The sequence below is a fragment of the Amblyomma americanum genome, chromosome 8, assembly GCF_052857255.1.
Source record: "Amblyomma americanum isolate KBUSLIRL-KWMA chromosome 8, ASM5285725v1, whole genome shotgun sequence".
Lineage (NCBI taxonomy): Eukaryota > Metazoa > Arthropoda > Arachnida > Ixodida > Ixodidae > Amblyomma > Amblyomma americanum.
The window spans coordinates 105,844,849-105,866,663 of record NC_135504.1 but is presented as its reverse complement, the minus strand read 5'-3'; positions in this window follow the sequence as shown (position 1 = coordinate 105,866,663).

Below are 21,815 nucleotides of genomic sequence, written 5' to 3'. Positions count from 1 at the left end.
CTTAAAGAGCGAGGTGTCCACTCTTCCAGGGGGCCAGTTACGCACCTATCCTTTGCTTTCGAAGCTGGGGATACACAGCTGCGGCTCGGTGACGTCGCATGCTTATGAAACACGCGCCAAACAAGTTACGGAACAGAGTAGTAAAGCTTTCGCTTTAAATGGGTTTTGAAACCGTGCATAGACCCGCCACGGTAGCTCAGTAATTAGGGCGCGCAGCTACTGAGCCAGAGTACCAGGGTTCGAACCGGACCGCGGCGGCCGCGTTTCGGTGCTCGTCGCCCGCGTTTCGTCGCCCGTGCTCGTCTTGTCTGTATCTCGTCCCGTCCTTTGCGCTAAAAATATGCCTGTAAAAAAGATAAGCAAAAGGGGGCCGTGGTGGACACAGGGGCTGATTACTCCGTAATGAGTGGACACATCGCCGCCCAGTTCAAGAAAGTTAAGACCGCATGGGAAGGCCCTCAAATTCGGACCGCTGGAGGACACCTCATCACGCCGACTGGAATCTGCACGGCAAGAATAACCATTCATGAGCGCATTTACCCTGCCACCTTCGTTATCCTCCAACAGTGTTCACGAGACGTCATTCTCGGTATGGACTTCCTGAACCAACACGGCGCAATCATCGACCTGAAGTCGAAGTCAATAACGCTGTCGGAAGATAAAGGAATACCGCCGGAGAGCCCTCGTAGTCACCACGCCTTGAGTGTGCTCGAAGGTCAAGTGAGCATCCCGCCTCGCTCCAGCATTGTTATTTCGGTCGGCACCGAAATACCCGCTGATGTAGAAGGTGTCATCGAAGGCGACCGATGTCTACTGCTAGACCGTGAAATTTGCGTCGCAAGAGGGATCGCTCGACTGCATGGAGGGAAAACTGAAGTTTTGCTGACAAACTTCAGCCAGGAGTTCAGGCACATCAACAAGGGCACGACAATCGCGTACATAGAGGAAATTCTGGAAACCAGTAATGCGTTTGTCCTCTCGGATTCCGCCGCATCTACCCCGACGACCATTGTTCCCGAACCAGACTACGAAATTAATCCAAGTATCCCCGTGATTAAGCAACAGCTGCTCAGAAGTCTGATCTGACGATACAAAGGCTGCTTTTCGACGTCATCGAGGATTCGACAAACACCAGTCGCCAAGCATCGCATAATCACCGAGGAGTGCGCTCGACCACTCCGCCAGAGCCCTTACCGAATTTTGCCGCGAAAACGTGAAGCTATAAGAGAAGAAGTCGACGAAATGCTGCGCGACATCATCCAGCCGTCGAGAAGCCCGTGGGCATCCCCTGTTGTCCTGGTGAAGAAAAAGGACGGAACCCTCCGTTTCTGCGTCGATTATCGTCGTCTGAACAAGATCACGAAGAAGGACGTATACCCCCTCCCACGGATAGACGACGCATTGGATCGGCTCTGCAACGCAAAATACTTCTCGTCGATGGACCTCAAGTCTGGTTATTGGCAAATAGAAGTCGACGAAAAAGATCGCGAAAAGACCGCCTTCATCACGCCAGACGGCCTCTACGAGTTCAAGGTTATGTCATTTGGACTGTGCTCGGCGCCTGCAACGTTCCAGCGCGTGATGGACACGGTTTTAGCAGGATTAAAGTGGCAGACCTGTCTCGTTTATTTGGATGACGTCGTTGTCTTCGCCGCAAATTTCGACGATCACGTTAGGCGACTTGCCACAGTACTAGAGGCCATCAAGTCATCAGGGCTCACTATGAAGCCAAAAAAGTGCCGCTTCGCTTACGATAAGCTTCTGTTCCTAGGTCAGATCATCAGCAAGTCTGGGGTCCGCCCTGACCCGCAGAAGACAGCGGCCATCGCACAGTTCCCGCAGCCCATCGACAAGAAGGCAGTGCGTAGATTTCTTGGCATGTGTGCCTACTACAGGCGATTTGTCAAGGACTTTAACGCGTCGCTGAGCCGCTGACACAGCTCACTAAATGTCACGTCGAGTTCAAGTGGGAAGCGCCGCAGGCCGACGCATTTCAAGAACTCCAACGGTGCATGCAGTCGCCGCCCGTACTTGCGCACTTCGACGAGCACGCCGATACCGAAATCCACACTGACGCCAGTAGCCTAGGCCTCCGTGCCGTCCTAGTCCAGAGAAAAGATGGGCATGAACACGTGATAGCTTACGCTAGCCGGTCGTTATCAAAAGCGGAAGGCAATTATTCTACAACCGAAAAGGAATGCCTCGCCATCGTTTGGGCCACAGCGAAATTTCGCCTTTACCTGTATGGCAGGCCATTCAAAGTGGTCAGCGACCATCACGCATTGTGTTGGCTAGCTAACTTAAAGGACCCTTCAGGACGGCTGGCACGGTGGAGCCTCAGACTACAAGAATACGACATCACTGTAACCTACAAGTCCGGACGAAAACACTCGGATGCCGATTGCCTATCACGCGCCCCCATTGACCCGCCGCCGCAAGATGACGAGGATGACGACGCCTACCTTGGAATAATAAGCGCGTAAGACTTCGCCGAACAGCAACGAGGAGACCCGGAGCTAAAAGCCCTAGTAGATTATTTGGAAGGGCACACCGACGTGGTCCCTAGGGCATTTAAGCGTGGATTGTCTTCGTCCACGCTTCAAAACAACCTACTCGTGAAGAAGAACTTCTCATCAGTCCGCGCCAACTATCTTCTTCTTGTTCCGTCGGCGCTGCGTCCAGAAGTACTGCACGCCCTACATGACGATCCGACCGCTGGGCACCTCGGTTTCTCCCGGACGCTATCAAGGATACAAGAAAGATATTACTGGCCGCACCTAACCGCCGATGTCGCCCGTTACGTCAAGACATGCCGAGACTGTCAGCGACGCAAGACACTACCGACAAGGCCAGCGGGATTACTACAGCCGATCAAGCCTCCTTACCGACCTTTTCAGCAGATCGGGATGGACTTGTTGGGACCGTTTCCGATATCAACTTCCGGAAATAAGTGGATCGTCGTGGCGACGGACTATCTCACCCGCTTCGCTGAAACTAAAGCTCTGCCGAAAGGCAGCGCAGCCGAAGTGGCGAAATTTTTCGTCGAGAACATCCTGCTGCAACATGGTGCTCCAGAAGACCTCGTCACCGACAGAGGAACGGCTTTTACAGCAAAGCTCACGCAAGCCATTCTGCAATACAGCCAGACAAGTCACAGGAGGACAAATGGTCTCACGGAGCGCCTGAACAACACCCTAGACGACATGTTAGCAGTGTGCGTCGACGTCGAGCACAAGACATGGGATGTGGTCCTGCCGTACGTTACATTCGCTTACAACACGGCGGTGCAAGAAACAACACAGATCACGCCATTTAAGCTGGTTTACGGCAGGAACCCGATGACGACGCTCGACGCCATGCTGCCGCACGTCACTGACGAGGAAAATCTTGATGTCACTACCTATCTACAGCGCGCCGAAGAAGCTCGATAGCTCGCCCGCCTACGGATCAAGAACCAGCAGCGTACTGACAGCCGACACTACAACCTGCGACGACGCTTCGTCGAGTACCATCCCGGCGACCGTGTTTGGGTATGGACCCCGATACGTCGACGAGGACTGAGTGAGAAAATATTGCGACGCTATTTCGGACCTTACAAGGTCATCCGACGTATTGGCTCACTGGACTAGGAGGTCGTGCCAGACGGCATTTCGCATTCACAGCGGCGCCGCGCACGATCTCAAGTGGTCCACGTGGCGCGCCTTAAACCCTTTTACGAACGCTGACGAACTTCCTTATTTTTGTTGTTTTCTTTGCTACGAGTGCTTTTCTTTATTTCGTTTGTTTGCAGCATCAGGTCGATGCTTTTCAAGAGGGCGGTAATGACACGTGTATTATCTTTATCGGGCGACCACGTTTCGCCGCCTAACAAGTGTTATCGCACAGCGCCGGACGCACCTGCATCTATCCGAAGCTTCTGGCAAGTCATCGATGCTTCTATTCGCTGTCTGTTGTAGCCGAACCTTATGTTATCTGATTTCATCGCCCGACGCGAATGGTGTAGAACTTTGTGGAAGGCACGCGGGTGCCAACGATTAGTCTGGAACATTCGACGCGCTTGACCCAGATCAGATTTTCGACGATCGCCGACCGTGCTCGCCGCTACCGTTGTGCTGTAAGTGTAGCCTCTTTTGTGGGCACAGGTTCGCCCAATAAAAGTTAGTTTTGTCTTTCACAGTATTGCCACTGTGTTCTTCAACGTCACCACCACGTGACAATCAGTAGTGTATTCCAGTGCGACAGATCGTGCTCAAGAAACAAGCTTCTGCCGCGAGACTGCCCGCAGGGGTATGCCAGCACCTTTGCCGGTAAGTACCCTGTACCTTGTACATAGTACCCTGTAAAGTACTCGGTACCCTGTATATAGCTGCGAGGCGTCTGACGTGGCCGCGACGCGCGCGCCGATGGCAGCACCTTGCGCATGCGCAGTGAACTACCAATAATGCAACATGGCCCCCGAGATCACCCAAACGCTAGCACGGTTTGTGATCTCGGAGGCCATGGCCGCACGGACGGACGAACGGGCGGACGCAGCATGAGCCATTAAAGGCTTTCGTCTCAAAGTAACAGAGGTCCAAGGATATTTCTTGGCAGTACACCGCAAAGAATACTTTTTCTGTTCAAATTACGATTATTATGACTTACATATTGGCACCTGTTATGCAGATATGAAGAAAGAAGAATATTTGCACTGCCGCGTACTCCGTAGTGCTCACATCTCGCCAAAAAATATTCGTGATGGACACAGTGAAACGTTATTGAGAAATCAATGTATAGGCCAAGCACAATTTTTTTTTTGTTCAATGGCGTGAATGACGAGTTCCTTTTCAGCTAATAGAGCTAATGTCGTGAATTTTCCTTAAGGAAGCCATACTGATGTGGCGACATTAGTGCGAACTGGTTCAAGAATCTGTAAAGGCGCGTGCGCATTATCATTTCGAAACCTTCCGAGAATATCGGTTGAGTAGAGATGGGACGAAAGTTACTTATTTTATTTTTATCACCTTATAAAAGTTCGCCACTTGGTATTAGGAAAACAAATGCGTTCTAGAACAAAGTTATACAGTTTACTTTAGATAGAAGCAGTCAGGTCAAGGATGCATTTAACGGGAGAAATCTGCATGTCATTGACATCCCGAAATATAGAATTTTCCATTGCCTAAATGGAGACGTGAGTTCAGTCTGAGTGGTTGGAAAAGTACCATGCTGTTATTAACTGGACCCGGTCCACGAAGTCGGACAGAACTTATTGCTGGCAGGTTGTTTGACGTACCAACAGTAAAGAAATTGTCAATCAGCCTATCATAAAACTCCTTGGCAGCCACAACAGTATCTCCCACGATTAAGCTTTCGAGTGCAGTGTGAAGTTTGCTTCGCTGAAGACTGTTTAAGTTCTCCCACAGCAGATCAGTGTTTTTAATTGCATCCATGAAATATGCAGATATGCACTGATGATTAGCATTCTTGAGCTTCGCATTTAAACGATTCCTGACTGACTTGAACGCCTGGAGTTTTGACACATATTTCATTTTACCAAATTCCAATAAAGTCTATACTTTGATTTAATTTAATATCGAAGAAAAATTCTAATATATGGCTTCCGCCAGCTTTTGATAGTCATGCGTGAAACGTACGGGAAAGTTTTTTGTATAGGACTATCTTATCCGACATCAGAGTATCCTACATAGAATCAACATGAGTTTTTTAGAAGACATGATCTTAGTTACGGGCTTGAATATCAGAACGAGAACTATTTAAACAAGCATCAGTGACATTCTGAAATAGCAAGAGAGGTGAGCTATTTATATTCTGGATAAATGAAAAAATAGGAAAGTGATCGCTAATATCACATACATGGGTGCCAGAGATAACAGGTTTATCAACATTTGTAACAAAGACATCAATTAGAGTTTGCGAAGATAGCGTTATAGGTGTAGGCTCATTTATGAGGTTTGCATAAAACATTGACAGCAGATCGGTTCGATAGACTGAGTAGCCAAGCATATCAATCTTTACATCCCCACCGAGAAATAAGAAGTACTTGTTTATCGATATGAAGTGAAAAATTGTTCAAAAAACCGCAAGAAGACAGTGACGTTTGCACGTGCGGAGGGGGGGGGGGGGCGATAAGCCACGCTTTTCCCACTTCGAGTTATTGACTACTTTGCGCTCGCCCTACCATAAGCTTGCCGTCGCGGTTAGCTCAGTTGGTAGAGCGACTGGTCCGGTGAAGCAGTGCTCACGGGTTTGAATCGCGGAATTTTCTTTAACTGCGAAGTTTTCTGAGAAAGTTGTGTAGCTTTCCTTTGCAGCCGTATGGCTGCGTTCGAGTGGATGCCAATGAGTTGTTACTCCCTTATTACAAATTTACTTTACCTTGGCCTCAGTTGCTCCACGGAGAAGTCTGAGCTCCTCAGAGTGGGAAGGCACCCAACAGATGCCCCACTCGAAGTAAAACTCGAAGGCCAAAACATTCCGGAACAGAAAATGATCAGGATCCTCGGCATGTGGCTGCAGGGCAGCCGGAGGTGCAGCCACACCCTCTGTCTGCTGAGTAGAGCAGCGGGACAAGTGGGCCGCATGATCAGCACAGTTGAGCACAAGCGATACGGCATGAAAGAGGAAGATACCCTCAGGCTGGTCAACAGCCTGGTGGTCAGCCGGGTCACATACTCTCTGCCGTACCGTGTAACCATCAAAGCCGAAAGAGAACAAGCCGAAGCAATCCTTCGGAAGGCATACAAAACAGCCCTTCTTCTCCCAAGAAACACATCCAATTACAAGCTGATGCAACTGGGAATCAGCAACACGTTTGAAGAACTAAAGGAATGCCAGCTCAAGGCACAAGGGCGAAGGCTAAGTAACACAACAACAGGAAGGGCGCTCCTGACAAAGCTTGGTTGGGAAATAGAAAAACCGCAAAGTAGTAAGGCAATAATACCGGACCTGCTAAGAAAGAAACTACGCATACAACCTGTCCCCCGCAATATGGACCCCAATCTCCATACCAGCAGGAGACAGGCTAGGGCAGAATTCTACGAAAACACGATGGGGCAGAGAGACAACACAGTCTACACAGATGCTTCCCTCTACCCAAAAGAACACAGGAAACACGCAGTAGCGGAAGTTGCTAATAATCAAAGCAAACTAATCACGAGTCTCACGGCAGCGGTATCATACATAACCGAAGCAGATGAAATAGCTGTCGCACTGGCAGCAGAGGAAGGATACAGGATAGGAAAATCCCTCAACATCCTAACAGACTCACAAGAGGAGTGCCGAAACTATATCAGGGGTAGAATAAGCAGCACGGCACTCAAGATCCTTAGCAGAGCACAGCTCTATGAAGGACAACCTACACACAACATAATCTGGATACCAAGCCACGCAGGGATTCAGGGCAATGAAGGGGCGGACAGCTTAGCTCGAGGCTTAACCATCCGAGCGGGCACCTCAGTCCCCCCGGGTGAGCCTCAGATTACATGCGGGGACAGTTATTCAGAGCTGCTAAACCTATATAGAGGGCTAAGATTCCAATACCCCCCACCACACAAAGCGTTGACGAAGGAGGAAGCCGCAGGATGGCATAGACTGCAGACGGGTTCCTTTCCAAATCTTTACATACTAAGCAGGATGTTCCCTACACAATATTGCGCCGTATGCCCGTGGTGCGGAGCAAGGCCAACACTATATCACATCACGTGGGAATGCGAGAGAAACAAGACATTCCACAAACATACAACACCAAGTGCGGAGCAATGGGAGAGCCGGCTCACCAGCTGCGAGCTAGGGGTCCAAAGGGCCCTCATAGCACACGCAAGCGAGGTGGCCCGACTCAGTGGTGCCCTGGACTAGGGGCCCACCCAAGGCTGAAGAGGACCAAAAGTTATCAAGAATGAAGACTTCGTCCTCAACTCGCTAATATCTTAAGAACCAATAAAGTTCTCCATTCCATTCCACCTTGGGGGATTACCCTAAACATTTGGCGAAGGCTTGGAGTCACTGAAAATGTACTGCGCGGAGGTTTGCGTTATGGCGAAGGCAATAGCTGCCTCCTTGGCATTTAAAGTGGTCGAAGTGTAGAGTGAGGCAGTAAGAGTGGGTCGGAGTAAGTTGTCAATGACCGCAAGGGTGTGGGCTGGGGAGCGGCGGCATTGGGCGGCATCCGCATAAGCCACGGGAGGTTGCCGGCCGTACTCACGCCAGCGCGTGCAGACTTCCATTGCTCTGCGGGAAGGTTGGCGTTCAGGATGCATAATCAAGGGAGGGGATCAACGCTTAGGAAGGAAGACACGTGGGAAGGGATGGGCAGTGATGTGGTAAAGGGGATAAGAAGGGAGAATTCATGTGCGGAGAGAAGTGCGCGGCCCGGGCGGATGCGGCAGACAGAGGAGCTGGGCCGTGCGAAGGGCCTGTCAGCTCCGTAAGGGTGCTGTGGATGCCTATGGGCAGTAGCCGAGCCTTCGAGGTAGATGCAGGAAGAGACAGGGCAGACTCATCAGCCCTGATCATCATCATCAGCCTGAATACGCCCACTGCAGGGCAAATGCCTCTCCGATGTCTCTACAATCAACCCTGTCCTTTGCCACATGCGCCCATCGAATGCTTCAACCTTCTTAATCTTATCCGCCCACCTAACTTATACGCCTGCAATACGCTCACTTATGCGTTTGGGAATGACCCTGTTGACTTTGTACTCCTCGGTATGAGAAAGAAAAGGATATTGAAGGGATTAGATGAAGCGGCTTAGAACAAATGCCTCGACCAGGCGGCGCAGGTCGTGTTCGCGCATGCAGTGGTGCACGTTGGCAATCGGGCGTATAAAGCAGAGTATCTGGTGTAAAGTATATGTGAGCCGAATAATGATGGTGGTGCGCTTGCCATTGCACTGAAGAAAAAATGTAGGGAAGATTACACTCTCGTGTAAGACTGATGCCACAGCGATGCTCTTTGAGTTTGGTTCTACTAAGTTAACCGTGATTATACCCGTCGTTTCAATCTATTGTCGTCTATAGTACCCCCGTCCCCCAAGATCAACGAACACTCAGTCATCAGTGCGTACAAGAGTTTATACCATAATTCATTCGTCGTCCTGGTCGCCTACACTAGGAAATTCTTCCTCCAGTGCGTCTTCACCTCTGAAGAACCCCACCTAAACTTCATCTGTCCACGGTGAATCCTGCGCATTGTCAAGGAGTACCTCGGCTGACATGTGCGGTATTCTGTCTGACGTATCACAGAAGTCAGCTGCATCTCCTACTTTCCTTTCCAGCTAGGTCTCTTGTTGATCCGAATCAAGACCGCCTTGTTGTCGGTGTGGTATACTACAAGTGGTAGACTAATCATCTCAATGCTATTAGCATACAGCTTACCAAAGAGTAAACCTATACACGTTCCTCGAACGGTAGCGGTTAACGCTCCCCAGCTATGTGAGTAGCACTGCATACCAAATCTGTTCATCATGTGCTCAATAAGCCATCGCTCCTTTCTAACGTCAACGTTGAAGTCTCCCATAAGCAGGACGGGACCTTTGTCGCATATGCCGCGAAGCTTCGTGTAAATGAATCTCTTGTCGTTCTGTGGTTCTCCGGGAGCAATGTACAGCACGAGGAGGGTTTCGGAGTCGAACAAACGGACTTTAGTACAAACGAACTGCCAACGCCTCGCCTGTCTCGAAACCCCAACCTTTTTGTAGTAGTTGTCCTTCGCTCCGACAGGGGGCATGAGGCGTCCGTGGGTGACCTCATTACTGCGAACACAGCCACCGCTGCTCACGACGAACATGCCGCTGCGCGCGACTAACGGAACAACCGCCGGCTAAAACAGCTTCGCTCTTAATAGTCCAAGGATGCGGAGGGTAAAGAAAACTGTAATCTTTGTGCCGTCAAGCTAGATCGTGAATGGATCAGGCGACCGGGGCACACCTCCCGAGGCAGAAGGAGCAAGTGATCCGGTCTGGTCAGAGAGCAGCTCAAACCGATAGCCCGGACATGAGTCACCACTGCGTCCGCACCTGCATGGAGAGTGGTTTCTATATCGCCATGATTGTCCGTGGTCACCTTGAGGGTGATGTCATCGTTATATAAAGCATGAGACAAAGCTGGGATAGTGCGCAGAGCACGTGCCAGTGGGAAGAGGGTTATGTTGAAAAGAACAGGGGGCAAGGCAGACCCTAGGGAGGCACCCTTATCGCCAAGGAAGGAAGCAGGAGTTGAAATTTTAACGTATGAGATTTCGGCTTTGAGATGGGATAGGAAAGCGGTGACTTAAGCAGCGGGGTCAGACATGGAGGGAGGAGACGGTGCCCAGAATGGCGGTATGATGTACATTGTCGAAAGCTCCAGTAAGGTCTAGCGCGAGGACATCTCGAATGCGTTGGTGGTGGGAGGGATGGGTGGACTATTCGGGAAGAAAACCAAACATGTAGTCCGGATACATGGTGTGATCATACAGATTAGCCAGCAGGCGGGCCAGTATGACGTGCTCGAACAGCTTGACGAGACAGGAAGTGAGAGAGAGGACGCGGAGGTGTTTAAGGGCAATAGGTTTCCGGGTTTGGGGCAGAGAGACACGTGCATGCGTCCACAAGGCGGGAAGAGTGCCAGCTGCCAGTGTGTATTGATAAGGTCCGTAAGAGTTTCGAGAGAGGGGGTATCTAGGTTGCGGAATGCTCTGTTAATGATACGGTCCGCGTTTCTGCCGCAACGTTGTCAACGCAAGCATCGCCCATCTGTCGCTCCTGCCAGGGAACCAGTTATGCATAATTTCTTTCGTTACTCCCTCAGAAGTTTCGCGGCCATCCCTTGATTTTGCGGGGTAGGAGGCTAGAAGTAACACGGACAGTTGAGCGAGTTGGTACAAGGCTGTTGGTACAACGAGTTGGTTGAGCGCTTGTCCTTCGTCTTCTTTCTCTGGGTGTCCCCCGTAGCAGCGCTTTCGAAAGTTTTAAAAAGAGGCTAGAAGTGCTCTCCCTTTATTAAAGAGGCGTGGTAGTGGAGGTCTCCAGAATAACTTCGACCATCAGGGGATGTCAACCTACCACACCGCTACCTTTTGCTTTCCGCCTACATCGAAATGCGGCCTCCGCGGTCGGGCTCGCTCCCGGGTACTCCGCCTTAGTAGCCCCTGCGTCTCCGCACGAGCGCCCTAACCACCGAGCCCCCGAGCCTGCTAAGGAGCCCGTGTAGGAGAATGTAAAATGGTAGGAGGAGGAGATCATAGAGAGTTAAAGGCTCCGCAACTAACTCACTGAAAAAAAATAGCTCGAACCTTTCAAGACAGCGTCTTAATCAGGTAAAGAAAAAAAAAACACTTTTGAGAAATGGAAATACCCCAGTAATTGTCACACAACTTGGTGGACACCGGAACCGTGCCGAAAGGCAAGGGAGGAAAGTGAGAGTGAAGGAAGAGGTGCCGTAGTGGAAGACTCCGGAATAATTTCGACCACCTGGGGATCTTTACAGTGCACTGACATCGACTCGCCGCGGTGGTTCAGAGGTTAGGGCGCTAGGCTACTCAGCTGAAGTTCCCGGGTTTAAATCCGATCGCGGCAGCCGCGTTTCGATGGAGGCGAAACGCAAAGGCACCCTTGTGCGTGCGATGTCAATGCACGGTAAAGATTCCCAGGTGGAAGAAATTATTCCGGAAGCCTCCACTACGGCACCTTTTTCTCTCTTTCTTCTTTCACTCCCACCTATCTTTATTGCTTTATGCGCGGTACGGGTATCCGTCGAGATGAATAACAATTCCTGCGGTCTTTAATTTCCTGTTTTTTCCTTTATTCGTGATTTTTCTTTGGCCTTATTAGCCTCGAATCGACGAAAACTAGAAAACAAAAATAAATGAATACGACATCCCTAATGCTCCATGGTTTCGGTGACTTGGCTTCCGTCATCTATGTCATAACCGACACCTCTTTCCATTCCCTTTTCTGCTGAACTGTGTGACGAGGGCGTCGAATCTGGGAGTTTTAATGCCATAAGTAGCATACCAGGGTTCTCGCAAAGCATCCGTCCTCACTGTCCGGTCATGTTCTACTCGGCACGAGGGCGGCGCCGGTGAACACTCGCAAGGTTCGGATACACTACACGTAAATGCCCTCGGAAACAAAAGTTTGTATATCCGTCGCCGTATCTCAGTTGGTAGAGAACCGGACGTGAATTCTTGAGGTTGCGGGTTTGTATGCCACCGGAAGCATGTGGTTGTTTAAAATCAATCTCCCAGTGATGAAAACGACAAAGAAAAAAAAGATGCCCTATGCTCCTTGGTTTCAGTGACCAGAGCTTCCGGCATGTATGTCATAACGAGAACATCTTTCCATTCTGTAGTCTGCTGAACACGCACACCTATGCCTGCGTGCGTGCGTGCGTGCGCGAGTGCGCGTGTGTGCGCGTGTGTTTGTGCGTGTAGCTGAGTTGCACTGCTTAAAAGCGGGCCCGAGAAAGGCATTGAATCCCACCTCAGATTTTCCTGACCATTCATTCGACGCGCCGTTATTACTCCAACACATGCGTGGCCTACGTATTCAAGCCAGCCACCACACTCATCACCGCCATCACAGTGTGCACACGCTCTCCTATCTCTCCAGAAGAGGTCGCAATCACTCTGGCCATAGCACATCCCCACGCACGCACAGTTCTGAATCACTCAAAACGAGTCAATAAAATATTTTCTACGAGCCCAGATTATCTTCCCGCCGCATTCCTCCTCCGCGGCTGCACTCTCGACCGGGCTGTAAGCTTAGTGTGGATGCGTGCCCGCGGGGGGAACTCTGGTAACGAAGGGGTGTCCGGTTAGCCCGAGGCCTAACCAACCGCACTGCCGGCCCTTCGAACCCGGATTCTCTCGCCGAGACCCCCAATCGTATCCTAAATCGCCAACTGCTACAAGGAGATAAGACGGGTGTACCTGCCTCCCCACCTCGACCACGAACAATCGAAAGCCACCATGCTTCGCAGACTACAGACTGGTACTATTCTCAGTCATTACCGACTCTATCTCATCACAGGCGGGGAATGAGACCCCATCTCCTAATTGCGACCACAGAGCGTTCGCCACTCAGGCACACATCTTGTGGAGATGAGAGGGTAACCAGCCCTCCAAGACATTACTGCCATCTCCTTCCTCTGAGGTTTGGAACTAACTTCGGGTATAATCAGACAAGAAGACACAAATGGCAGGCGTCTCGTGGGGCCAACACGCCACACTTGGCTCACCTGCCAACATTACCAACCCTGAAGTGGCATATAAAATTGTTTCTCCTGCTCTGTCTGTTATTTTTTGGCGACCCGCGTAGAAAGGACGTGACGTGGTTTTATGTAACCTTTACGGACGAGGCCTGGATATTTTCTCCTTAGTACATGACTAACATAACAGGAGCCGCCGCGGTGGCTGAGTGGTTATGGAACTCGGCTGCTGGCCCGAAAGACGCGGGTTCGGTCCCGACCGCCGCTGCCGAATTTCGATGAAGGCGAAATTATAGAGGCCCCAGTACTGTGCGATGTCGGTGCACGTAAAAGAACCCCAGGTTGTCGAAATTTCCGGAGCCCTTCACTACGGCGTCCCTCATAGCCTGAGTCGCTTTGGGACGTTAAACCCATAAACCAAACCAGACATAGCAGCGGTGGTCAGTGTCTACGCTCTGCTGTTTGGGTGCAAGCCGAGCTGAGCACAGAAAATTACTCCCGCGGATGATTATCGTATCTCAGAACCTAAAATTAACGTTAGCGGCTTATTTCATCTTGACATCTCAAGAGTACTTCTCGCAGGTTACAATAAAGAAAATTAATCCTGGCTTGTTTTCTGAGGTGCGGAACTAGAATGTTGTCGCTCCATAACTCTGACATCCGTGACTCTCGCCAGCGGCAAAATGATCCTTTGACAGCAACTTTTCCCGGCATGCTAAACACCACGAAGCGGCTGAACAAAACGTGAAATGTGAAGCCACTGCTGTCTTCTTATGAGGCGAATTTCCCTGACGGCGCCAAAGTGAAAAAAGTTTTTGTGGTGAACACTAACAAGGAAGGAACATCAAAGGACGCAACGCAGCACTCGCTTACTTATCACTCTTAATTCGAATCACCACTTCTATACGTGCACGACAGCATCCTCTGAAGAAAAAAAAGCAAATAAATTCAAACCAAGAAAAAGCGAACAAAATGGCATACACACTGGTAAGCGCGCAGCAACCCCAACAAGAAAGACATAGGTTGAATTAAACATTTTCTGAATCAGAAACACATAACAAGCACTGCCAAAAATGCGATGAGAAATCGAGCATGAACACTGCATGTATTTTGCATTAAATTAAGAAACTTCTTTTGAGTTTCTTGGAGACAAGGACAGACATATAGATCGTGATCTGAAAGCTCTGGAGATGTTACACTGGTTGTCTTCCAGTAATATCGTAGTTATATTTCTAAACAGGTTCTTTCTATTGGTCGGCACTTGGAACCAGCTTTCCAGACAAGCTTCAAGTTTCAAGTTGAAAATTATTTACCTGCATCAGCAGCCCAATCTTCTAGTCCCTCTAAAACACGATTAATAGCGTTACAAAACAAAGAACACCAATCGGGTCCAAGGTGCAGAGCCGGGACGGCACCGCCCACCTCCCGGCTGTGTACCTTCTTTCCGTTCAAGATCGCCACGAATCATCATCGCACACACTCTCGCAGCTCCGGTGACACCATCGCACAGCTGAGCCTCATCTGCGGGTCCCCTAGTTCTTGGAAGAATCTGCCTTGACGTCGTTGCCATCATCACCGCTGGCCCCGCTGCCGTTGTCACCAAAGTCGGGTGCGAACCTTCGCGTATCGCATACGCGCAAGGACGTCAGTGCTGCTGAACTTACTGAACTCGCTGCACGGCGCCACCCGGGAGTAGCACAACCAAGCTAGCGGCCTTCATGCATGAAGCTCTAAACGGCGCCTCCGCCAGGCACACGTGGGAGGGGGGGAGGTTGCTGAACTGCGCGACACCAGCGCTAATCCTCTTTGGCTATGGCGACGACTCGCCACTGTACACTTGCCGCCACAACGTGCAGCTGACTTATCACTGCCCCTGTGCGCTGCTGCTGTTTCGCTCACACGAGCTCGCCTTGCTGCCGCGCCCTCCGCTGACTGGCCGTACCCGAAGGGGGAAGTCTATTAAAGGTGTATCCAGACGACGGACCACAGACCTGTTTTGGCCCGCGGACTAGCGATCACGTGGGGTTTCGCTTCCGGTCTGCGAGGTCCGCGCATGGTCCGCGGGCCGGATCGCGCGAGAAATGCGAGAGCATATTTTTCTGGCGGTGGACCACGGACTTTTTAGCCTATTCGCACACATCGAGTCTGGCAACTACACCACACTGGTCTTTCCCGGCTTGGTGCTCCCGGCAGTCGAGGCGACACCAGCGAAAGTAGTTTTGTTTCCACTGTTAACATATCAATGTGGTCGGACGACGCTACGTTTCACTTTTTAGCCTTAGTACAGCTTGATGGCTCGTTCATAATCGGGCATTCGGCAGCGACAGCGAGCGAAATTAGTAGCAACGTCGGCGCTCGCGACGTACACAGGTATGGTTAGAAAAGAACAATTGATGCGGTCTACGTGCCATAAGCGTATGCACTATCATGTACGCTAAACGCAGGTATTTTTCGGCACGCTACAGCACTTCTCGTGTGTCTCTGACACATCTGAACATCGATCACATTTCCCACATTTAGTTCAGCGTATGCAAACACACACGGAAGGATACGCTCAGCCTTGTGGCGCCATCTAGTTTTTAGAACGGGTAACTATTTCTGTCAACAAACATACGCTCCGCTTAAGCCTAGAAGGGGCCCAATCGTCACTCTAAATAAAAAAATAAAGCAAATATTTTACTCATACGTCTTCATATAGGCGAGGTGAGACCAAGCGAGAAATGGGTGCGCCATTTATTGCCAGTGAACGCAACAAAAAAGGCAGTAACAACGAGGAATCCAGTCCGAAGCGAGTGGTCCAGCTTGGAAGCGCGCCGCCATATTTGCCACCGTGGGAATGCAACTTTCTCCTCACCGCGGCATAAATGTGTCCCATACCGATCGAGTTTTCCGCGGGGTATTTAGGCGGATCTCTGCCGCGGATTCCGCTTGTTCTCGCCGCCGAATGTCGAAGCGTGAGACGAGCGTTGCTGCAGGGTGATCACAGAGGCTTGGCCCGCCTTGTCGTCTGCTCTTTTGGTCCGTCGTGTGGATGCTGTCGCCGGCCAGACCCGGCCGGGCCACGCACGGTCGACCCCACGTGACCGGTCCGCAGGCCAGTCCGTGGCCCGCCGTCTGGATACACCTTTAGTGACGTTCTTCCACGGTGACAGGGCTGGCTGGAGGAAGCCGCTGGTTTGCGGTCCTCGAGCGACGTTACCACAGGCGTCGAGGGAAACAATCATGCTTCTGTTATCGCTAAACAAATGCCTAAGGTCTTTGTCTTGCTTGCGCGTACAACTACACACTTGACTGTGTTGTAAACATGGGCGTTTGCTTTTCGTCTCAGAGCAATCCCTTCCTTGCAATAAAGGCTTTATTCATTTTATTCCATAAAACCTGGCCACTGCGGCCGTCAATTAAATCAGCCAAATCATATTAAGAAAATAAATGTATTTTTTATGGCTTCGCGGACTTCTTTAATTTAACTATCGCATACCGCAAAAATGACTGAGGAAAAATACAGAGGTAAATGCACGGCTTATTACGCTTTTATACAAACCTTTTGATTTGGCTTTCGGAATTTCGGGCTTGTCGAAAGGCAAGATAACTTTTTAGAAAGCCAAGTGCGCGATGCGCTTTGTCTTGTCTTTTGTTTGTGCTTACCAAATCAGTTTTCTTCGAATGTTATTTCGAGATGAACCCCTTTGCTCGTCACTTCTTGTATAGCGGGAGTCTGCTTGCACACGGGAATTTACCTTTTTACGTTCCTCAGAAACGGACCTCGTGAAGGCCAGGACCTCATGTCGAGCTTGGCGGAACAAGCACGGACAAAGTAGAGTGACAATACAGCGGCCCCAGGCCGGGCTTTGGCTTCAAAATGCGGCCCTTGAAGTGCTGTGGTCGCTGCAAGTGCTGCAAAGCTGCTTGTGAAATGCGATCGCTGATATACAGATTCCTAACGGTATGTTCATTACGTGGTTAAAAATGCTGAATGAAAACCTGAAAAACTTAATCAGGAGTCGGAAAGCAGGTATCATTTTCCGACTTCATGATATATACGACCTGGCACCGTTGCAAATCGCCGGAGCTTTGTTGACAAAAATGGACAAAATTGAATACTAATTGGGGCAGAAATGGGAAAGGTTAGGGATTTCAAAATGGATGGATACGCTCACAAAGTAGCAAGCGCAAAAATGTTTAATGAAAATATCTGAACCGAGAAGCAAATCGCGAGCGCGCTCCTTTCACAGCATACAGCATTTGTCAAAAGTAAAGAGCCCAATTAGTTTGCTTTTAAGCTGCGTAGTGATGATGATGGATTTTATTGGTTCAAGAACACCATTTTACAAATAGTTACAGAGATCCATGATATTTTTGTCCACTCAAGGTGTGCCAGAGAGCCATTTCCTATGCATTTCACAACAGATAAGCCGAGCACCAGGCCAGGGGAAAACTTGCACCCTTTGTATCACCGATGTACCCGGCGGCCCTGGAGATTGAATCCTGAAGCCCTGCAGTGGGGTTCTTGCTAAGTCTGCTGTCGTCCTAGCTCTTGGAGGTTTGAGAACCGTTTTGAACAGTTATGACGCATAAAAAAAGCACACTGCCACTCGGTAGGAGGAAACGATCTCGACTCTACCCATCTGGCAAACGTTGCACATGTTCTCGAAAATGTAACGACTTTGTGTCAAGTCTGCGTACCCGCGAAAAGCGAAGTTTTGAATGGTCTATCTCATAGGCGTTGAAATGATGCGCTACGAGCAAGAAAAAGATCGCAAGGGAATACCTTTAGCAGTTGACACTGAATGGCAGTATCAATTTGCAATTTCACGCTGTAGTCCCGAAAAATATTCGGTGCTGCAGCTTGCTGCGGCTGCCAGTATGGAAACTTGGATTCACATGGATCTCAACAGAGCGAACTTCGAGCGTCTCCAAAAATGGTTGTGCTGTTCTCTCGAAGGCTGATTTGTCAACAGAAACTAAGATTTATCGAAATGGCATCGGCTCTAACTACTTCCCAAAAATATTTTAATACATGCAGTTATAATGCACACGTTTTTGTTTGGAAAGAGGGACAAGCACCTTCGATTCGATCAACTGTTTAAACGATGCCTGAAAACAGGTTTGGGTAGAAAACCAACACATGCTATTATAAGCGTAGCACTTAAATTCCGTCGCTACGTGAATGAATGTCTTGTGTAAAAAGCGATCTCCGTATCGACGTGAAAAAATCCTGTCGTGCGAAGTGAAAACGAGATCTATCGAAAACTATCGAAAGGGTCCGATTCTATTCGCGGCCTGTCCGGTGCCAGTGCTTCTTAGCGCCCTCAGCTGCGTCTCAGGTCTGAGACTGATAAAATGCTCAGGTCGTCTCGAGTTGCACACCGCCGGACGCAGTGGAGGTGAACGCTACTTTCTGACCAGGGTCCAACCCTTATTATTTCATGCTGAGTACCAACCCCACTGCAAAATGAATATAGCTCCTATAGTCGGGTACAAGTCAAGAATGCAGCGGCAAATTCTCAGAGAAGATTAAGCAAACGGCTTCGACCGTTTGCGGTGATGTCGCGGTTCTGCTAGCGATATATCGCAAGCGGCTTGCAGGATTTCCCGTGAAAAGGAATCAACCACTACGTCATGAAATCCGAACGACGCCATTTGCTGGAGGTGGCGGTGTTCTTGAGTTGTATTCGAATGTAGCATTAACGATAGCAAGTGACAAGAATTAGGTTGGGAGAGAAACTTTGGTGCCTTTCCAGAACTATACCCGCACAGTAACCTCATTAAGTGAAAAAAAAATGGTATAATAGGCAAGAGCTCAGTTAAACAATCGGCGTTAGCCGGTGGCTGACGCTTCATGTGCTCTCGCTCCAGCGCGGCCATCCTAGCGCGAACTCGTCCGCGATGTCAGCTGAAAAAATTCAGATTGCCCTCTGGGAATATTTGCCTGCGCTACTCTAGCTCCTCGCGAGGTCTTGGCCGCCCGCCATTCATTTATTTATTTATTTATTTATTTATTTGAACATACTGCTGGCCTCACATTTGAGGCCGTCGCAGGAGTGGGACATCACATACACTAAAATAACACAGGTCAAGTAAGTGCCAACACAAAGGCGATCGTAGTCCAACAAGGCAATATGCATTATACAAAAGGTAAAATAAAATAGCAAAACAGGAGCAAGTAGCATATTTGAGGACTTGGTAAGGGTACGCTGCTGATCGGATTCTCGTTCGACAAGCCTCGCGAGCACGACGACTGCCCTCTGCGTCTCCCTTAGCAGTGCAGCGCGACACTTGCTCTGCCTTCCGCGCACTGTGGATTTTCGGTCTTTTATTTTGTTGTTTGGCCACCAGAAGGGGGAATCTCTGATGAGCTCTCTTTCCCGAGCACTTCGCTCTCGAGCTGCACAAGCACAGAACTGATTAGACCGGCTGACTTGGCTGGTAGCCTTCGCGGCTCCTTCATCGAGTTCCACGCGCTAAATGTTTTACATTTTTCTCTCAACCACAGCGTTTCTTGAGTATCTTGGCCTTATTTCTCTCATAGCAGTCCTGGTTTTTTCTTGTTCTTCACTCATTTCTCTCCTGCCCAGTGTTTATCTCTTCTTTCAGTCCCTGTGACCAAAACAGCTTACGTGTATTTTCTCTCCTACTTCTTTCCTTCTATCTCCGATCACCGGCCTTCCATTTGTTATATCATCTTGCTTTCCTGGCGGCTCCGAGTAGAGAACTTGGACTGGCTTCATCCACGCTACAGCTCGGGGTGTGCACTGTATAACGGCTCACGCTGTAAAATCAAGCCCGCCCGGCTAAATGCCGCAGATAATTACCGGTGGAGTAGCTGACGGCACAAAATGAAAGTATTGTTGAGTTGGTAACTGGTTCACTGCGTTTGAATTTAGTTTCTAAAGGACTTTACTGTCAGGGATAGCATTAAGGTGTGCTTGTAAACAAGTGGGAGGTACCCCTGCATCATTTGCAACTAGCCGCTGATTGGTTGAGAGGATATGCGACCCGATGTACAGTCCCAAATTATTGATCTGTGAATGACTGCCACAAAAAGGCAATTTTTGGGGAAATTTACACTACGCAGACGTGGTGGTCAAGCGATAAAGAGCTCAAGCCTGGCACGACAGCAGGTGTTAGCACAAAAAACAGTTTTTTTTTGTGCCACCAGCGATTCTCAGAACGCGAACGGAGCAACCACACCCCGAGCTACAACGCACTTATAGTCTTCTGGGTCCTTCGAGAAACGAGACAGCCTTCTGACTATTTAATGAAGGCAGGCAGACGTGTTGTTAGCCAGAAAAATGAATGGGTCATAAAAAAGGTCGTGTTTTTTCGCAATGCTGCTGTCACAAAATTTGGCGCGTATTCGAAAAAAAAACGGTGCTGCGCGTAAGCAATCGCACCCCCGCGTGGTAAAAGAAAAAAAAACAGCTGGGAAGGACCCCAAGAGAGCGCGTAAACCTTGCGTAGGCTTTTCACTCAGCTCGCCGGCGCTGCGCCAAAGTAAACATAGCCACGCGCAGCGTCGATTTCTCTAGAATCTCAGAGAAGGTTCTGCTCGTTGTCGACCGAAAGGAGGTAACCTTGTCCGCGCTAAAGTCATGCCCTCTTTCCTTCGCTCCGGCGCCGATGACTCCGCGTGGCGAGAATGACCTAGATTTTTCTGGACGGTGATTTCCGCGCTCGACCAATGGGGTCGCGGACCCGGCGCGAGAAGGAGAAGGAGCTTGTACAGTTCATACTGCGTGTATGTGCGCGCCTGCTTTGGCGCGAAGAACAAACAGACGCGGGCTGCGCCCATAGATGAGGGGCTGCAACCGCTGTATGTTAGCCCGAGCCGCCGTTTAAGCTTCCGAGAAGCGTGCCCGCTCGACTCCCGGGAAGACATCACTCGTCCAGCCACTGACCAGCGAGGCAACGTGCGCCAGTCTGCGGATCGGCCCCGTCGTGCTCCTCAGGTCGTCGGACTGTCGCAGTGCCCGGTGAACAAATTGTGTTTTGTTTATTTGTCTCTCTGCGTTAGTGCACTTTAGGTGCTAAGGTTCTGCTAAATTGTAATCTCTCTCGATTGTTACTTTGCATGAGTCGCTTTGTATTTGTAAATCACTTTGTATCTGATCTTATACGAGTGATAGTGAAATCCTTTGTATCGTCTCTTCGCTGTATAAACTTTGTTTTGCTTTGTGAACCTTTGGCTCTGACCCATTCTCTGGCTTGCGACCGGCGAAAACTGGGCACCAAACGACCAACCCTCTTGTCACTTGGTAGCTGGTCTCTGGCTGAGCTTGCCACACTTAGTCGAGGGCATCTACTCTGTGACAGAGACCGTTACTCCCACACGCTGTAAGGGTGTCTCGGAGCGCATGCAAAAGTGTGCAAAGTGGTGACAGCAGCTGACTGGAGGGAGACAATGAGGAGCTCGAAAACGCTAGAGTATCATACATAGTGCTTAATCAGAGCAATAACAATAATGCTATGCCCATGTTTCATAAAATACAAATTTGAGACTTTCGCCGCTAACATAAATATTGTACAAAAATATTATCAAGAAAACTTCATTGAACAGGCACGACTACGCATCCAATATGAAGTACATTTTTTTCCGTGTTGTGGGGTCACACTATAAAGAATTTTTTGCTT